General features: G+C 49.1%; 13 non-coding genes across 13 annotated transcripts; all 13 read left to right on the forward strand.

The window, feature by feature from the left end:
- The first annotated feature begins 584 nt into the window (after positions 1 to 584).
- Positions 585 to 667, forward strand: TRNAL-CAG (transfer RNA leucine (anticodon CAG)). Its single transcript has one exon. It is a non-coding gene; the product is annotated as a tRNA-Leu (tRNA).
- A 728-nt stretch (positions 668 to 1,395) lies between these two features.
- TRNAL-CAG (transfer RNA leucine (anticodon CAG)) lies at positions 1,396 to 1,478 on the forward strand. The gene has a single exon. It is a non-coding gene; the product is annotated as a tRNA-Leu (tRNA).
- A 729-nt stretch (positions 1,479 to 2,207) lies between these two features.
- Positions 2,208 to 2,290, forward strand: TRNAL-CAG (transfer RNA leucine (anticodon CAG)). The gene has a single exon. It is a non-coding gene; the product is annotated as a tRNA-Leu (tRNA).
- A 1,876-nt stretch (positions 2,291 to 4,166) lies between these two features.
- On the forward strand, positions 4,167 to 4,249 carry TRNAL-CAG (transfer RNA leucine (anticodon CAG)). Its single transcript has one exon. It is a non-coding gene; the product is annotated as a tRNA-Leu (tRNA).
- Positions 4,250 to 4,978: 729 nt separating this feature from the next.
- TRNAL-CAG (transfer RNA leucine (anticodon CAG)) lies at positions 4,979 to 5,061 on the forward strand. The gene has a single exon. It is a non-coding gene; the product is annotated as a tRNA-Leu (tRNA).
- A 3,023-nt stretch (positions 5,062 to 8,084) lies between these two features.
- TRNAL-CAG (transfer RNA leucine (anticodon CAG)) lies at positions 8,085 to 8,167 on the forward strand. Its single transcript has one exon. It is a non-coding gene; the product is annotated as a tRNA-Leu (tRNA).
- Positions 8,168 to 9,249: 1,082 nt separating this feature from the next.
- TRNAL-CAG (transfer RNA leucine (anticodon CAG)) lies at positions 9,250 to 9,332 on the forward strand. Its single transcript has one exon. It is a non-coding gene; the product is annotated as a tRNA-Leu (tRNA).
- A 729-nt stretch (positions 9,333 to 10,061) lies between these two features.
- Positions 10,062 to 10,144, forward strand: TRNAL-CAG (transfer RNA leucine (anticodon CAG)). The gene has a single exon. It is a non-coding gene; the product is annotated as a tRNA-Leu (tRNA).
- A 729-nt stretch (positions 10,145 to 10,873) lies between these two features.
- Positions 10,874 to 10,956, forward strand: TRNAL-CAG (transfer RNA leucine (anticodon CAG)). The gene has a single exon. It is a non-coding gene; the product is annotated as a tRNA-Leu (tRNA).
- A 1,876-nt stretch (positions 10,957 to 12,832) lies between these two features.
- On the forward strand, positions 12,833 to 12,915 carry TRNAL-CAG (transfer RNA leucine (anticodon CAG)). The gene has a single exon. It is a non-coding gene; the product is annotated as a tRNA-Leu (tRNA).
- Positions 12,916 to 13,644: 729 nt separating this feature from the next.
- On the forward strand, positions 13,645 to 13,727 carry TRNAL-CAG (transfer RNA leucine (anticodon CAG)). Its single transcript has one exon. It is a non-coding gene; the product is annotated as a tRNA-Leu (tRNA).
- Positions 13,728 to 15,603: 1,876 nt separating this feature from the next.
- On the forward strand, positions 15,604 to 15,686 carry TRNAL-CAG (transfer RNA leucine (anticodon CAG)). Its single transcript has one exon. It is a non-coding gene; the product is annotated as a tRNA-Leu (tRNA).
- A 1,876-nt stretch (positions 15,687 to 17,562) lies between these two features.
- Positions 17,563 to 17,645, forward strand: TRNAL-CAG (transfer RNA leucine (anticodon CAG)). Its single transcript has one exon. It is a non-coding gene; the product is annotated as a tRNA-Leu (tRNA).
- Positions 17,646 to 18,325: the final 680 nt, after the last annotated feature.

The raw sequence follows: 18,325 nt of genomic DNA on the forward strand, positions 1-18,325 counted from the left end.
AAGGCAGACTGAAGAATGGTGCCCATGAGCAATATCGTTTAGGCCAGCTGGGCAATGCTAGTTAGCTGCTTTCTTCCACCATACCAGTTTGCTCCTGGAACTGCAGCTCAGCTCCAACCAGGCCAGTGCTGCCGAGTGGTAAAACGGCACACAAGCCGAGGACAGGCCATATTGGAGGAAAGACGGGAACGAATCTCATTACTTTAGTTGATGCGTACCTAAAAAAGCACCTGCCGAAACCCGGGATCGAACCAGGGACCTTTAGATCTTCAGTCTAACGCTCTCCCAACTGAGCTATTTCGGCCTCCTGAGTGCCCGGTGGCCAATGGCCTTCCACGGGAGGGGTACAAACTGTAGTACAGCACTTCTCCCAAAGTACTATCTGGAGCTACCAAGAGCTGAGGAGCCACAAGCATGGAGCTGGGCAGTCACACGTGTCTTCCTGACCCTTGCTTGGGTAGTACACAAGATTGTAATATACACCCAATGACGGTCATGGTTTTTCCTTTGGAGAAGTTCTCCCGTTAAGGCTTAAGGAGTAGAATAGTTCTGTTTGGAAAAGTACACTATCTTGCCGACAGGTTGTCAGGATGGCCGAGCGGTCTAAGGCGCTGCGTTCAGGTCGCAGTCTCCTCTGGAGGCGTGGGTTCGAATCCCACTTCTGACAGTGTTCTGAAGTGCGGGCTTTGTCTTTCTCTTTACTTAACTATCTCCTTTCTAGGAGGTTGCCGAGTAGAAGAGCGTAGAAAAACAGAATTTGATAGCGCAGGTTCTTTCAGGGAATCTCCAGAGCAAGGGTGTTCTTTTCTGAGCCTCACCAAACCCTTTTTCAAAGAGCTTCTAAAATCCCACCACCTCCAAGAAACCCTACATCGTTCTGATGGACTGTAAGCTGAATTTTAAATTCCTCTTCGCTGCCATGCAACGCCTGGCCTTTGCCGTAAATTGCCTAAGCTCTCAAAACTCCAAACATCTGAGCTGTATCCTCAATGTTCTCATTACAATCTCATTACTTTAGTTGATGCGTACCTAAAAAAGCACCTGCCGAAACCCGGGATCGAACCAGGGACCTTTAGATCTTCAGTCTAACGCTCTCCCAACTGAGCTATTTCGGCCTCCTGAGTGCCCGGTGGCCAATGGCCTTCCACGGGAGGGGTACAAACTGTAGTACAGCACTTCTCCCAAAGTACTATCTGGAGCTACCAAGAGCTGAGGAGCCACAAGCATGGAGCTGGGCAGTCACACGTGTCTTCCTGACCCTTGCTTGGGTAGTACACAAGATTGTAATATACACCCAATGACGGTCATGGTTTTTCCTTTGGAGAAGTTCTCCCGTTAAGGCTTAAGGAGTAGAATAGTTCTGTTTGGAAAAGTACACTATCTTGCCGACAGGTTGTCAGGATGGCCGAGCGGTCTAAGGCGCTGCGTTCAGGTCGCAGTCTCCTCTGGAGGCGTGGGTTCGAATCCCACTTCTGACAGTGTTCTGAAGCGCGGGCTTTGTCTTTCTCTTTACTTAACTATCTCCTTTCTAGGAGGTTGCCGAGTAGAAGAGCGTAGAAAAACAGAATTTGATAGCGCAGGTTCTTTCAGGGAATCTCCAGAGCAAGGGTGTTCTTTTCTGAGCCTCACCAAACCCTTTTTCAAAGAGCTTCTAAAATCCCACCACCTCCAAGAAACCCTACATCGTTCTGATGGACTGTAAGCTGAATTTTTAAATTCCTCTTCGCTGCCATGCAACGCCTGGCCTTTGCCGTAAATTGCCTAAGCTCTCAAAACTCCAAACATCTGAGCTGTATCCTCAATGTTCTCATTACAATCTCATTACTTTAGTTGATGCGTACCTAAAAAAGCACCTGCCGAAACCCGGGATCGAACCAGGGACCTTTAGATCTTCAGTCTAACGCTCTCCCAACTGAGCTATTTCGGCCTCCTGAGTGCCCGGTGGCCAATGGCCTTCCACGGGAGGGGTACAAACTGTAGTACAGCACTTCTCCCAAAGTACTATCTGGAGCTACCAAGAGCTGAGGAGCCACAAGCATGGAGCTGGGCAGTCACACGTGTCTTCCTGACCCTTGCTTGGGTAGTACACAAGATTGTAATATACACCCAATGACGGTCATGGTTTTTCCTTTGGAGAAGTTCTCCCGCTAAGGCTTAAGGAGTAGAATAGTTCTGTTTGGAAAAGTACACTATCTTGCCGACAGGTTGTCAGGATGGCCGAGCGGTCTAAGGCGCTGCGTTCAGGTCGCAGTCTCCTCTGGAGGCGTGGGTTCGAATCCCACTTCTGACAGTGTTCTGAAGCGCGGGCTTTGTCTTTCTCTTTACTTAACTATCTCCTTTCTAGGAGGTTGCCGAGTAGAAGAGCGTAGAAAAACAGAATTTGATAGCGCAGGTTCTTTCAGGGAATCTCCAGAGCAAGGGTGTTCTTTTCTGAGCCTCACCAAACCCTTATTCAAAGAGCTTCTAAAATCCCACCACCTCCAAGAAACCCTACATCGTTCTGATGGACTGTAAGCTGAATTTTTAAATTCCTCTTCGCTGCCATGCAACGCCTGGCCTTTGCCGTAAATTGCCTAAGCTCTCAAAACTCCAAACATCTGAGCTGTATCCTCAATGTTCCTGGCGCTTTTACGCACTGGTGAAGCCTCATGGGGGCAGGGGTTTATCTTTCACTGCAGCCAGACGTGACTGCTCCTGTCTGCTGCCGTCTGATGGATGATGCCAGCGTGCCTGCGTGCATTACACATTTCTTCAATTTCAAGGACCGGTGAAGGCAGACTGAAGAATGGTGCCCATGAGCAATATTGTTTAGGCCAGCTGGGCAATGCTAGTTAGCTGCTTTCTTCCACCATACCAGTTTGCTCCTGGAACTGCAGCTCAGCTCCAACCAGGCCAGTGCTGCCGAGTGGTAAAACGGCACACAAGCCGAGGACAGGCCATTTTGGAGGAAAGACGGGAACGAATCTCATTACTTTAGTTGATGCGTACCTAAAAAAGCACCTGCCGAAACCCGGGATCGAACCAGGGACCTTTAGATCTTCAGTCTAACGCTCTCCCAACTGAGCTATTTCGGCCTCCTGAGTGCCCGGTGGCCAATGGCCTTCCACGGGAGGGGTTCAAACTGTAGTACAGCACTTCTCCCAAAGTACTATCTGGAGCTACCAAGAGCTGAGGAGCCACAAGCATGGAGCTGGGCAGTCACACGTGTCTTCCTGACCCTTGCTTGGGTAGTACACAAGATTGTAATATACACCCAATGACGGTCATGGTTTTTCCTTTGGAGAAGTTCTCCCGCTAAGGCTTAAGGAGTATAATAGTTCTGTTTGGAAAAGTACACTATCTTGCCGACAGGTTGTCAGGATGGCCGAGCGGTCTAAGGCGCTGCGTTCAGGTCGCAGTCTCCTCTGGAGGCGTGGGTTCTAATCCAACTTCTGACAGTGTTCTGAAGCGCGGGCTTTGTCTTTCTCTTTACTTAACTATCTCCTTTCTAGGAGGTTGCCGAGTAGAAGAGCGTAGAAAAACAGAATTTGATAGCGCAGGTTCTTTCAGGGAATCTCCAGAGCAAGGGTGTTCTTTTCTGAGCCTCACCAAACCCTTTTTCAAAGAGCTTCTAAAATCCCACCACCTCCAAGAAACCCTACATCGTTCTGATGGACTGTAAGCTGAATTTTTAAATTCCTCTTCGCTGCCATGCAACGCCTGGCCTTTGCCGTAAATTGCCTAAGCTCTCAAAACTCCAAACATCTGAGCTGTATCCTCAATGTTCTCATTACAATCTCATTACTTTAGTTGATGCGTACCTAAAAAAGCACCTGCCGAAACCCGGGATCGAACCAGGGACCTTTAGATCTTCAGTCTAACGCTCTCCCAACTGAGCTATTTCGGCCTCCTGAGTGCCCAGTGGCCAATGGCCTTCCACGGGAGGGGTACAAACTGTAGTACAGCACTTCTCCCAAAGTACTATCTGGAGCTACCAAGAGCTGAGGAGCCACAAGCATGGAGCTGGGCAGTCACACGTGTCTTCCTGACCCTTGCTTGGGTAGTACACAAGATTGTAATATACACCCAATGACGGTCATGGTTTTTCCTTTGGAGAAGTTCTCCCGCTAAGGCTTAAGGAGTAGAATAGTTCTGTTTGGAAAAGTACACTATCTTGCCGACAGGTTGTCAGGATGGCCGAGCGGTCTAAGGCGCTGCGTTCAGGTCGCAGTCTCCTCTGGAGGCGTGGGTTCGAATCCCACTTCTGACAGTGTTCTGAAGCGCGGGCTTTGTCTTTCTCTTTACTTAACTATCTCCTTTCTAGGAGGTTGCCGAGTAGAAGAGCGTAGAAAAACAGAATTTGATAGCGCAGGTTCTTTCAGGGAATCTCCAGAGCAAGGGTGTTCTTTTCTGAGCCTCACCAAACCCTTTTTCAAAGAGCTTCTAAAATCCCACCACCTCCAAGAAACCCTACATCGTTCTGATGGACTGTAAGCTGAATTTTTAAATTCCTCTTCGCTGCCATGCAACGCCTGGCCTTTGCCGTAAATTGCCTAAGCTCTCAAAACTCCAAACATCTGAGCTGTATCCTCAATGTTCTCATTACAATCTCATTACTTTAGTTGATGCGTACCTAAAAAAGCACCTGCCGAAACCCGGGATCGAACCAGGGACCTTTAGATCTTCAGTCTAACGCTCTCCCAACTGAGCTATTTCGGCCTCCTGAGTGCCCGGTGGCCAATGGCCTTCCACGGGAGGGGTACAAACTGTAGTACAGCACTTCTCCCAAAGTACTATCTGGAGCTACCAAGAGCTGAGGAGCCACAAGCATGGAGCTGGGCAGTCACACGTGTCTTCCTGACCCTTGCTTGGGTAGTACACAAGATTGTAATATACACCCAATGACGGTCATGGTTTTTCCTTTGGAGAAGTTCTCCCGCTAAGGCTTAAGGAGTAGAATAGTTCTGTTTGGAAAAGTACACTATCTTGCCGACAGGTTGTCAGGATGGCCGAGCGGTCTAAGGCGCTGCGTTCAGGTCGCAGTCTCCTCTGGAGGCGTGGGTTCGAATCCCACTTCTGACAGTGTTCTGAAGCGCGGGCTTTGTCTTTCTCTTTACTTAACTATCTCCTTTCTAGGAGGTTGCCGAGTAGAAGAGCGTAGAAAAACAGAATTTGATAGCGCAGGTTCTTTCAGGGAATCTCCAGAGCAAGGGTGTTCTTTTCTGAGCCTCACCAAACCCTTATTCAAAGAGCTTCTAAAATCCCACCACCTCCAAGAAACCCTACATCGTTCTGATGGACTGTAAGCTGAATTTTTAAATTCCTCTTCGCTGCCATGCAACGCCTGGCCTTTGCCGTAAATTGCCTAAGCTCTCAAAACTCCAAACATCTGAGCTGTATCCTCAATGTTCCTGGCGCTTTTACGCACTGGTGAAGCCTCATGGGGGCAGGGGTTTATCTTTCACTGCAGCCAGACGTGACTGCTCCTGTCTGCTGCCGTCTGATGGATGATGCCAGCGTGCCTGCGTGCATTACACATTTCTTCAATTTCAAGGACCGGTGAAGGCAGACTGAAGAATGGTGCCCATGAGCAATATTGTTTAGGCCAGCTGGGCAATGCTAGTTAGCTGCTTTCTTCCACCATACCAGTTTGCTCCTGGAACTGCAGCTCAGCTCCAACCAGGCCAGTGCTGCCGAGTGGTAAAACGGCACACAAGCCGAGGACAGGCCATTTTGGAGGAAAGACGGGAACGAATCTCATTACTTTAGTTGATGCGTACCTAAAAAAGCACCTGCCGAAACCCGGGATCGAACCAGGGACCTTTAGATCTTCAGTCTAACGCTCTCCCAACTGAGCTATTTCGGCCTCCTGAGTGCCCGGTGGCCAATGGCCTTCCACGGGAGGGGTTCAAACTGTAGTACAGCACTTCTCCCAAAGTACTATCTGGAGCTACCAAGAGCTGAGGAGCCACAAGCATGGAGCTGGGCAGTCACACGTGTCTTCCTGACCCTTGCTTGGGTAGTACACAAGATTGTAATATACACCCAATGACGGTCATGGTTTTTCCTTTGGAGAAGTTCTCCCGCTAAGGCTTAAGGAGTATAATAGTTCTGTTTGGAAAAGTACACTATCTTGCCGACAGGTTGTCAGGATGGCCGAGCGGTCTAAGGCGCTGCGTTCAGGTCGCAGTCTCCTCTGGAGGCGTGGGTTCTAATCCAACTTCTGACAGTGTTCTGAAGCGCGGGCTTTGTCTTTCTCTTTACTTAACTATCTCCTTTCTAGGAGGTTGCCGAGTAGAAGAGCGTAGAAAAACAGAATTTGATAGCGCAGGTTCTTTCAGGGAATCTCCAGAGCAAGGGTGTTCTTTTCTGAGCCTCACCAAACCCTTTTTCAAAGAGCTTCTAAAATCCCACCACCTCCAAGAAACCCTACATCGTTCTGATGGACTGTAAGCTGAATTTTTAAATTCCTCTTCGCTGCCATGCAACGCCTGGCCTTTGCCGTAAATTGCCTAAGCTCTCAAAACTCCAAACATCTGAGCTGTATCCTCAATGTTCCTGGCGCTTTTACGCACTGGTGAAGCCTCATGGGGGCAGGGGTTTATCTTTCACTGCAGCCAGACGTGACTGCTCCTGTCTGCTGCCGTCTGATGGATGATGCCAGCGTGCCTGCGTGCATTACACATTTCTTCAATTTCAAGGACCGGTGAAGGCAGACTGAAGAATGGTGCCCATGAGCAATATTGTTTAGGCCAGCTGGGCAATGCTAGTTAGCTGCTTTCTTCCACCATACCAGTTTGCTCCTGGAACTGCAGCTCAGCTCCAACCAGGCCAGTGCTGCCGAGTGGTAAAACGGCACACAAGCCGAGGACAGGCCATTTTGGAGGAAAGACGGGAACGAATCTCATTACTTTAGTTGATGCGTACCTAAAAAAGCACCTGCCGAAACCCGGGATCGAACCAGGGACCTTTAGATCTTCAGTCTAACGCTCTCCCAACTGAGCTATTTCGGCCTCCTGAGTGCCCGGTGGCCAATGGCCTTCCACGGGAGGGGTTCAAACTGTAGTACAGCACTTCTCCCAAAGTACTATCTGGAGCTACCAAGAGCTGAGGAGCCACAAGCATGGAGCTGGGCAGTCACACGTGTCTTCCTGACCCTTGCTTGGGTAGTACACAAGATTGTAATATACACCCAATGACGGTCATGGTTTTTCCTTTGGAGAAGTTCTCCCGCTAAGGCTTAAGGAGTATAATAGTTCTGTTTGGAAAAGTACACTATCTTGCCGACAGGTTGTCAGGATGGCCGAGCGGTCTAAGGCGCTGCGTTCAGGTCGCAGTCTCCTCTGGAGGCGTGGGTTCTAATCCAACTTCTGACAGTGTTCTGAAGCGCGGGCTTTGTCTTTCTCTTTACTTAACTATCTCCTTTCTAGGAGGTTGCCGAGTAGAAGAGCGTAGAAAAACAGAATTTGATAGCGCAGGTTCTTTCAGGGAATCTCCAGAGCAAGGGTGTTCTTTTCTGAGCCTCACCAAACCCTTTTTCAAAGAGCTTCTAAAATCCCACCACCTCCAAGAAACCCTACATCGTTCTGATGGACTGTAAGCTGAATTTTTAAATTCCTCTTCGCTGCCATGCAACGCCTGGCCTTTGCCGTAAATTGCCTAAGCTCTCAAAACTCCAAACATCTGAGCTGTATCCTCAATGTTCTCATTACAATCTCATTACTTTAGTTGATGCGTACCTAAAAAAGCACCTGCCGAAACCCGGGATCGAACCAGGGACCTTTAGATCTTCAGTCTAACGCTCTCCCAACTGAGCTATTTCGGCCTCCTGAGTGCCCGGTGGCCAATGGCCTTCCACGGGAGGGGTACAAACTGTAGTACAGCACTTCTCCCAAAGTACTATCTGGAGCTACCAAGAGCTGAGGAGCCACAAGCATGGAGCTGGGCAGTCACACGTGTCTTCCTGACCCTTGCTTGGGTAGTACACAAGATTGTAATATACACCCAATGACGGTCATGGTTTTTCCTTTGGAGAAGTTCTCCCGCTAAGGCTTAAGGAGTAGAATAGTTCTGTTTGGAAAAGTACACTATCTTGCCGACAGGTTGTCAGGATGGCCGAGCGGTCTAAGGCGCTGCGTTCAGGTCGCAGTCTCCTCTGGAGGCGTGGGTTCGAATCCCACTTCTGACAGTGTTCTGAAGCGCGGGCTTTGTCTTTCTCTTTACTTTCTAGGAGGTTGCCGGTTAACTATCTCCTTTCTAGGAGGTTGCCGAGTAGAAGAGCGTAGAAAAACAGAATTTGATAGCGCAGGTTCTTTCAGGGAATCTCCAGAGCAAGGGTGTTCTTTTCTGAGCCTCACCAAACCCTTTTTCAAAGAGCTTCTAAAATCCCACCACCTCCAAGAAACCCTACATCGTTCTGATGGACTGTAAGCTGAATTTTTAAATTCCTCTTCGCTGCCATGCAACGCCTGGCCTTTGCCGTAAATTGCCTAAGCTCTCAAAACTCCAAACATCTGAGCTGTATCCTCAATGTTCCTGGCGCTTTTACGCACTGGTGAAGCCTCATGGGGGCAGGGGTTTATCTTTCACTGCAGCCAGACGTGACTGCTCCTGTCTGCTGCCGTCTGATGGATGATGCCAGCGTGCCTGCGTGCATTACACATTTCTTCAATTTCAAGGACCGGTGAAGGCAGACTGAAGAATGGTGCCCATGAGCAATATCGTTTAGGCCAGCTGGGCAATGCTAGTTAGCTGCTTTCTTCCACCATACCAGTTTGCTCCTGGAACTGCAGCTCAGCTCCAACCAGGCCAGTGCTGCCGAGTGGTAAAACGGCACACAAGCCGAGGACAGGCCATATTGGAGGAAAGACGGGAACGAATCTCATTACTTTAGTTGATGCGTACCTAAAAAAGCACCTGCCGAAACCCGGGATCGAACCAGGGACCTTTAGATCTTCAGTCTAACGCTCTCCCAACTGAGCTATTTCGGCCTCCTGAGTGCCCGGTGGCCAATGGCCTTCCACGGGAGGGGTACAAACTGTAGTACAGCACTTCTCCCAAAGTACTATCTGGAGCTACCAAGAGCTGAGGAGCCACAAGCATGGAGCTGGGCAGTCACACGTGTCTTCCTGACCCTTGCTTGGGTAGTACACAAGATTGTAATATACACCCAATGACGGTCATGGTTTTTCCTTTGGAGAAGTTCTCCCGTTAAGGCTTAAGGAGTAGAATAGTTCTGTTTGGAAAAGTACACTATCTTGCCGACAGGTTGTCAGGATGGCCGAGCGGTCTAAGGCGCTGCGTTCAGGTCGCAGTCTCCTCTGGAGGCGTGGGTTCGAATCCCACTTCTGACAGTGTTCTGAAGTGCGGGCTTTGTCTTTCTCTTTACTTAACTATCTCCTTTCTAGGAGGTTGCCGAGTAGAAGAGCGTAGAAAAACAGAATTTGATAGCGCAGGTTCTTTCAGGGAATCTCCAGAGCAAGGGTGTTCTTTTCTGAGCCTCACCAAACCCTTTTTCAAAGAGCTTCTAAAATCCCACCACCTCCAAGAAACCCTACATCGTTCTGATGGACTGTAAGCTGAATTTTTAAATTCCTCTTCGCTGCCATGCAACGCCTGGCCTTTGCCGTAAATTGCCTAAGCTCTCAAAACTCCAAACATCTGAGCTGTATCCTCAATGTTCTCATTACAATCTCATTACTTTAGTTGATGCGTACCTAAAAAAGCACCTGCCGAAACCCGGGATCGAACCAGGGACCTTTAGATCTTCAGTCTAACGCTCTCCCAACTGAGCTATTTCGGCCTCCTGAGTGCCCGGTGGCCAATGGCCTTCCACGGGAGGGGTACAAACTGTAGTACAGCACTTCTCCCAAAGTACTATCTGGAGCTACCAAGAGCTGAGGAGCCACAAGCATGGAGCTGGGCAGTCACACGTGTCTTCCTGACCCTTGCTTGGGTAGTACACAAGATTGTAATATACACCCAATGACGGTCATGGTTTTTCCTTTGGAGAAGTTCTCCCGTTAAGGCTTAAGGAGTAGAATAGTTCTGTTTGGAAAAGTACACTATCTTGCCGACAGGTTGTCAGGATGGCCGAGCGGTCTAAGGCGCTGCGTTCAGGTCGCAGTCTCCTCTGGAGGCGTGGGTTCGAATCCCACTTCTGACAGTGTTCTGAAGCGCGGGCTTTGTCTTTCTCTTTACTTAACTATCTCCTTTCTAGGAGGTTGCCGAGTAGAAGAGCGTAGAAAAACAGAATTTGATAGCGCAGGTTCTTTCAGGGAATCTCCAGAGCAAGGGTGTTCTTTTCTGAGCCTCACCAAACCCTTTTTCAAAGAGCTTCTAAAATCCCACCACCTCCAAGAAACCCTACATCGTTCTGATGGACTGTAAGCTGAATTTTTAAATTCCTCTTCGCTGCCATGCAACGCCTGGCCTTTGCCGTAAATTGCCTAAGCTCTCAAAACTCCAAACATCTGAGCTGTATCCTCAATGTTCTCATTACAATCTCATTACTTTAGTTGATGCGTACCTAAAAAAGCACCTGCCGAAACCCGGGATCGAACCAGGGACCTTTAGATCTTCAGTCTAACGCTCTCCCAACTGAGCTATTTCGGCCTCCTGAGTGCCCGGTGGCCAATGGCCTTCCACGGGAGGGGTACAAACTGTAGTACAGCACTTCTCCCAAAGTACTATCTGGAGCTACCAAGAGCTGAGGAGCCACAAGCATGGAGCTGGGCAGTCACACGTGTCTTCCTGACCCTTGCTTGGGTAGTACACAAGATTGTAATATACACCCAATGACGGTCATGGTTTTTCCTTTGGAGAAGTTCTCCCGCTAAGGCTTAAGGAGTAGAATAGTTCTGTTTGGAAAAGTACACTATCTTGCCGACAGGTTGTCAGGATGGCCGAGCGGTCTAAGGCGCTGCGTTCAGGTCGCAGTCTCCTCTGGAGGCGTGGGTTCGAATCCCACTTCTGACAGTGTTCTGAAGCGCGGGCTTTGTCTTTCTCTTTACTTAACTATCTCCTTTCTAGGAGGTTGCCGAGTAGAAGAGCGTAGAAAAACAGAATTTGATAGCGCAGGTTCTTTCAGGGAATCTCCAGAGCAAGGGTGTTCTTTTCTGAGCCTCACCAAACCCTTATTCAAAGAGCTTCTAAAATCCCACCACCTCCAAGAAACCCTACATCGTTCTGATGGACTGTAAGCTGAATTTTTAAATTCCTCTTCGCTGCCATGCAACGCCTGGCCTTTGCCGTAAATTGCCTAAGCTCTCAAAACTCCAAACATCTGAGCTGTATCCTCAATGTTCCTGGCGCTTTTACGCACTGGTGAAGCCTCATGGGGGCAGGGGTTTATCTTTCACTGCAGCCAGACGTGACTGCTCCTGTCTGCTGCCGTCTGATGGATGATGCCAGCGTGCCTGCGTGCATTACACATTTCTTCAATTTCAAGGACCGGTGAAGGCAGACTGAAGAATGGTGCCCATGAGCAATATTGTTTAGGCCAGCTGGGCAATGCTAGTTAGCTGCTTTCTTCCACCATACCAGTTTGCTCCTGGAACTGCAGCTCAGCTCCAACCAGGCCAGTGCTGCCGAGTGGTAAAACGGCACACAAGCCGAGGACAGGCCATTTTGGAGGAAAGACGGGAACGAATCTCATTACTTTAGTTGATGCGTACCTAAAAAAGCACCTGCCGAAACCCGGGATCGAACCAGGGACCTTTAGATCTTCAGTCTAACGCTCTCCCAACTGAGCTATTTCGGCCTCCTGAGTGCCCGGTGGCCAATGGCCTTCCACGGGAGGGGTTCAAACTGTAGTACAGCACTTCTCCCAAAGTACTATCTGGAGCTACCAAGAGCTGAGGAGCCACAAGCATGGAGCTGGGCAGTCACACGTGTCTTCCTGACCCTTGCTTGGGTAGTACACAAGATTGTAATATACACCCAATGACGGTCATGGTTTTTCCTTTGGAGAAGTTCTCCCGCTAAGGCTTAAGGAGTATAATAGTTCTGTTTGGAAAAGTACACTATCTTGCCGACAGGTTGTCAGGATGGCCGAGCGGTCTAAGGCGCTGCGTTCAGGTCGCAGTCTCCTCTGGAGGCGTGGGTTCTAATCCAACTTCTGACAGTGTTCTGAAGCGCGGGCTTTGTCTTTCTCTTTACTTAACTATCTCCTTTCTAGGAGGTTGCCGAGTAGAAGAGCGTAGAAAAACAGAATTTGATAGCGCAGGTTCTTTCAGGGAATCTCCAGAGCAAGGGTGTTCTTTTCTGAGCCTCACCAAACCCTTTTTCAAAGAGCTTCTAAAATCCCACCACCTCCAAGAAACCCTACATCGTTCTGATGGACTGTAAGCTGAATTTTTAAATTCCTCTTCGCTGCCATGCAACGCCTGGCCTTTGCCGTAAATTGCCTAAGCTCTCAAAACTCCAAACATCTGAGCTGTATCCTCAATGTTCTCATTACAATCTCATTACTTTAGTTGATGCGTACCTAAAAAAGCACCTGCCGAAACCCGGGATCGAACCAGGGACCTTTAGATCTTCAGTCTAACGCTCTCCCAACTGAGCTATTTCGGCCTCCTGAGTGCCCAGTGGCCAATGGCCTTCCACGGGAGGGGTACAAACTGTAGTACAGCACTTCTCCCAAAGTACTATCTGGAGCTACCAAGAGCTGAGGAGCCACAAGCATGGAGCTGGGCAGTCACACGTGTCTTCCTGACCCTTGCTTGGGTAGTACACAAGATTGTAATATACACCCAATGACGGTCATGGTTTTTCCTTTGGAGAAGTTCTCCCGCTAAGGCTTAAGGAGTAGAATAGTTCTGTTTGGAAAAGTACACTATCTTGCCGACAGGTTGTCAGGATGGCCGAGCGGTCTAAGGCGCTGCGTTCAGGTCGCAGTCTCCTCTGGAGGCGTGGGTTCGAATCCCACTTCTGACAGTGTTCTGAAGCGCGGGCTTTGTCTTTCTCTTTACTTAACTATCTCCTTTCTAGGAGGTTGCCGAGTAGAAGAGCGTAGAAAAACAGAATTTGATAGCGCAGGTTCTTTCAGGGAATCTCCAGAGCAAGGGTGTTCTTTTCTGAGCCTCACCAAACCCTTTTTCAAAGAGCTTCTAAAATCCCACCACCTCCAAGAAACCCTACATCGTTCTGATGGACTGTAAGCTGAATTTTTAAATTCCTCTTCGCTGCCATGCAACGCCTGGCCTTTGCCGTAAATTGCCTAAGCTCTCAAAACTCCAAACATCTGAGCTGTATCCTCAATGTTCTCATTACAATCTCATTACTTTAGTTGATGCGTACCTAAAAAAGCACCTGCCGAAACCCGGGATCGAACCAGGGACCTTTAGATCTTCAGTCTAACGCTCTCCCAACTGAGCTATTTCGGCCTCCTGAGTGCCCGGTGGCCAATGGCCTTCCACGGGAGGGGTACAAACTGTAGTACAGCACTTCTCCCAAAGTACTATCTGGAGCTACCAAGAGCTGAGGAGCCACAAGCATGGAGCTGGGCAGTCACACGTGTCTTCCTGACCCTTGCTTGGGTAGTACACAAGATTGTAATATACACCCAATGACGGTCATGGTTTTTCCTTTGGAGAAGTTCTCCCGCTAAGGCTTAAGGAGTAGAATAGTTCTGTTTGGAAAAGTACACTATCTTGCCGACAGGTTGTCAGGATGGCCGAGCGGTCTAAGGCGCTGCGTTCAGGTCGCAGTCTCCTCTGGAGGCGTGGGTTCGAATCCCACTTCTGACAGTGTTCTGAAGCGCGGGCTTTGTCTTTCTCTTTACTTAACTATCTCCTTTCTAGGAGGTTGCCGAGTAGAAGAGCGTAGAAAAACAGAATTTGATAGCGCAGGTTCTTTCAGGGAATCTCCAGAGCAAGGGTGTTCTTTTCTGAGCCTCACCAAACCCTTATTCAAAGAGCTTCTAAAATCCCACCACCTCCAAGAAACCCTACATCGTTCTGATGGACTGTAAGCTGAATTTTTAAATTCCTCTTCGCTGCCATGCAACGCCTGGCCTTTGCCGTAAATTGCCTAAGCTCTCAAAACTCCAAACATCTGAGCTGTATCCTCAATGTTCCTGGCGCTTTTACGCACTGGTGAAGCCTCATGGGGGCAGGGGTTTATCTTTCACTGCAGCCAGACGTGACTGCTCCTGTCTGCTGCCGTCTGATGGATGATGCCAGCGTGCCTGCGTGCATTACACATTTCTTCAATTTCAAGGACCGGTGAAGGCAGACTGAAGAATGGTGCCCATGAGCAATATTGTTTAGGCCAGCTGGGCAATGCTAGTTAGCTGCTTTCTTCCACCATACCAGTTTGCTCCTGGAACTGCAGCTCAGCTCCAACCAGGCCAGTGCTGCCGAGTGGTAAAACGGCACACAAGCCGAGGACAGGCCATTTTGGAGGAAAGACGGGAACGAATCTCATTACTTTAGTTGATGCGTACCTAAAAAAGCACCTGCCGAAACCCGGGATCGAACCAGGGACCTTTAGATCTTCAGTCTAACGCTCTCCCAACTGAGCTATTTCGGCCTCCTGAGTGCCCGGTGGCCAATGGCCTTCCACGGGAGGGGTTCAAACTGTAGTACAGCACTTCTCCCAAAGTACTATCTGGAGCTACCAAGAGCTGAGGAGCCACAAGCATGGAGCTGGGCAGTCACACGTGTCTTCCTGACCCTTGCTTGGGTAGTACACAAGATTGTAATATACACCCAATGACGGTCATGGTTTTTCCTTTGGAGAAGTTCTCCCGCTAAGGCTTAAGGAGTATAATAGTTCTGTTTGGAAAAGTACACTATCTTGCCGACAGGTTGTCAGGATGGCCGAGCGGTCTAAGGCGCTGCGTTCAGGTCGCAGTCTCCTCTGGAGGCGTGGGTTCTAATCCAACTTCTGACAGTGTTCTGAAGCGCGGGCTTTGTCTTTCTCTTTACTTAACTATCTCCTTTCTAGGAGGTTGCCGAGTAGAAGAGCGTAGAAAAACAGAATTTGATAGCGCAGGTTCTTTCAGGGAATCTCCAGAGCAAGGGTGTTCTTTTCTGAGCCTCACCAAACCCTTTTTCAAAGAGCTTCTAAAATCCCACCACCTCCAAGAAACCCTACATCGTTCTGATGGACTGTAAGCTGAATTTTTAAATTCCTCTTCGCTGCCATGCAACGCCTGGCCTTTGCCGTAAATTGCCTAAGCTCTCAAAACTCCAAACATCTGAGCTGTATCCTCAATGTTCTCATTACAATCTCATTACTTTAGTTGATGCGTACCTAAAAAAGCACCTGCCGAAACCCGGGATCGAACCAGGGACCTTTAGATCTTCAGTCTAACGCTCTCCCAACTGAGCTATTTCGGCCTCCTGAGTGCCCGGTGGCCAATGGCCTTCCACGGGAGGGGTACAAACTGTAGTACAGCACTTCTCCCAAAGTACTATCTGGAGCTACCAAGAGCTGAGGAGCCACAAGCATGGAGCTGGGCAGTCACACGTGTCTTCCTGACCCTTGCTTGGGTAGTACACAAGATTGTAATATACACCCAATGACGGTCATGGTTTTTCCTTTGGAGAAGTTCTCCCGCTAAGGCTTAAGGAGTAGAATAGTTCTGTTTGGAAAAGTACACTATCTTGCCGACAGGTTGTCAGGATGGCCGAGCGGTCTAAGGCGCTGCGTTCAGGTCGCAGTCTCCTCTGGAGGCGTGGGTTCGAATCCCACTTCTGACAGTGTTCTGAAGTGCGGGCTTTGTCTTTCTCTTTACTTAACTATCTCCTTTCTAGGAGGTTGCCGAGTAGAAGAGCGTAGAAAAACAGAATTTGATAGCGCAGGTTCTTTCAGGGAATCTCCAGAGCAAGGGTGTTCTTTTCTGAGCCTCACCAAACCCTTTTTCAAAGAGCTTCTAAAATCCCACCACCTCCAAGAAACCCTACATCGTTCTGATGGACTGTAAGCTGAATTTTTAAATTCCTCTTCGCTGCCATGCAACGCCTGGCCTTTGCCGTAAATTGCCTAAGCTCTCAAAACTCCAAACATCTGAGCTGTATCCTCAATGTTCCTGGCGCTTTTACGCACTGGTGAAGCCTCATGGGGGCAGGGGTTTATCTTTCACTGCAGCCAGACGTGACTGCTCCTGTCTGCTGCCGTCTGATGGATGATGCCAGCGTGCCTGCGTGCATTACACATTTCTTCAATTTCAAGGACCGGTGAAGGCAGACTGAAGAATGGTGCCCATGAGCAATATTGTTTAGGCCAGCTGGGCAATGCTAGTTAGCTGCTTTCTTCCACCATACCAGTTTGCTCCTGGAACTGCAGCTCAGCTCCAACCAGGCCAGTGCTGCCGAGTGGTAAAACGGCACACAAGCCGAGGACAGGCCATTTTGGAGGAAAGACGGGAACGAATCTCATTACTTTAGTTGATGCGTACCTAAAAAAGCACCTGCCGAAACCCGGGATCGAACCAGGGACCTTTAGATCTTCAGTCTAACGCTCTCCCAACTGAGCTATTTCGGCCTCCTGAGTGCCCGGTGGCCAATGGCCTTCCACGGGAGGGGTTCAAACTGTAGTACAGCACTTCTCCCAAAGTACTATCTGGAGCTACCAAGAGCTGAGGAGCCACAAGCATGGAGCTGGGCAGTCACACGTGTCTTCCTGACCCTTGCTTGGGTAGTACACAAGATTGTAATATACACCCAATGACGGTCATGGTTTTTCCTTTGGAGAAGTTCTCCCGCTAAGGCTTAAGGAGTATAATAGTTCTGTTTGGAAAAGTACACTATCTTGCCGACAGGTTGTCAGGATGGCCGAGCGGTCTAAGGCGCTGCGTTCAGGTCGCAGTCTCCTCTGGAGGCGTGGGTTCTAATCCAACTTCTGACAGTGTTCTGAAGCGCGGGCTTTGTCTTTCTCTTTACTTAACTATCTCCTTTCTAGGAGGTTGCCGAGTAGAAGAGCGTAGAAAAACAGAATTTGATAGCGCAGGTTCTTTCAGGGAATCTCCAGAGCAAGGGTGTTCTTTTCTGAGCCTCACCAAACCCTTTTTCAAAGAGCTTCTAAAATCCCACCACCTCCAAGAAACCCTACATCGTTCTGATGGACTGTAAGCTGAATTTTTAAATTCCTCTTCGCTGCCATGCAACGCCTGGCCTTTGCCGTAAATTGCCTAAGCTCTCAAAACTCCAAACATCTGAGCTGTATCCTCAATGTTCTCATTACAATCTCATTACTTTAGTTGATGCGTACCTAAAAAAGCACCTGCCGAAACCCGGGATCGAACCAGGGACCTTTAGATCTTCAGTCTAACGCTCTCCCAACTGAGCTATTTCGGCCTCCTGAGTGCCCGGTGGCCAATGGCCTTCCACGGGAGGGGTACAAACTGTAGTACAGCACTTCTCCCAAAGTACTATCTGGAGCTACCAAGAGCTGAGGAGCCACAAGCATGGAGCTGGGCAGTCACACGTGTCTTCCTGACCCTTGCTTGGGTAGTACACAAGATTGTAATATACACCCAATGACGGTCATGGTTTTTCCTTTGGAGAAGTTCTCCCGCTAAGGCTTAAGGAGTAGAATAGTTCTGTTTGGAAAAGTACACTATCTTGCCGACAGGTTGTCAGGATGGCCGAGCGGTCTAAGGCGCTGCGTTCAGGTCGCAGTCTCCTCTGGAGGCGTGGGTTCGAATCCCACTTCTGACAGTGTTCTGAAGTGCGGGCTTTGTCTTTCTCTTTACTTAACTATCTCCTTTCTAGGAGGTTGCCGAGTAGAAGAGCGTAGAAAAACAGAATTTGATAGCGCAGGTTCTTTCAGGGAATCTCCAGAGCAAGGGTGTTCTTTTCTGAGCCTCACCAAACCCTTATTCAAAGAGCTTCTAAAATCCCACCACCTCCAAGAAACCCTACATCGTTCTGATGGACTGTAAGCTGAATTTTTAAATTCCTCTTCGCTGCCATGCAACGCCTGGCCTTTGCCGTAAATTGCCTAAGCTCTCAAAACTCCAAACATCTGAGCTGTATCCTCAATGTTCCTGGCGCTTTTACGCACTGGTGAAGCCTCATGGGGGCAGGGGTTTATCTTTCACTGCAGCCAGACGTGACTGCTCCTGTCTGCTGCCGTCTGATGGATGATGCCAGCGTGCCTGCGTGCATTACACATTTCTTCAATTTCAAGGACCGGTGAAGGCAGACTGAAGAATGGTGCCCATGAGCAATATTGTTTAGGCCAGCTGGGCAATGCTAGTTAGCTGCTTTCTTCCACCATACCAGTTTGCTCCTGGAACTGCAGCTCAGCTCCAACCAGGCCAGTGCTGCCGAGTGGTAAAACGGCACACAAGCCGAGGACAGGCCATTTTGGAGGAAAGACGGGAACGAATCTCATT

This window comes from Dendropsophus ebraccatus, unplaced genomic scaffold (genome assembly GCF_027789765.1).
Source record: "Dendropsophus ebraccatus isolate aDenEbr1 unplaced genomic scaffold, aDenEbr1.pat pat_scaffold_473_ctg1, whole genome shotgun sequence".
NCBI lineage: Eukaryota > Metazoa > Chordata > Amphibia > Anura > Hylidae > Dendropsophus > Dendropsophus ebraccatus.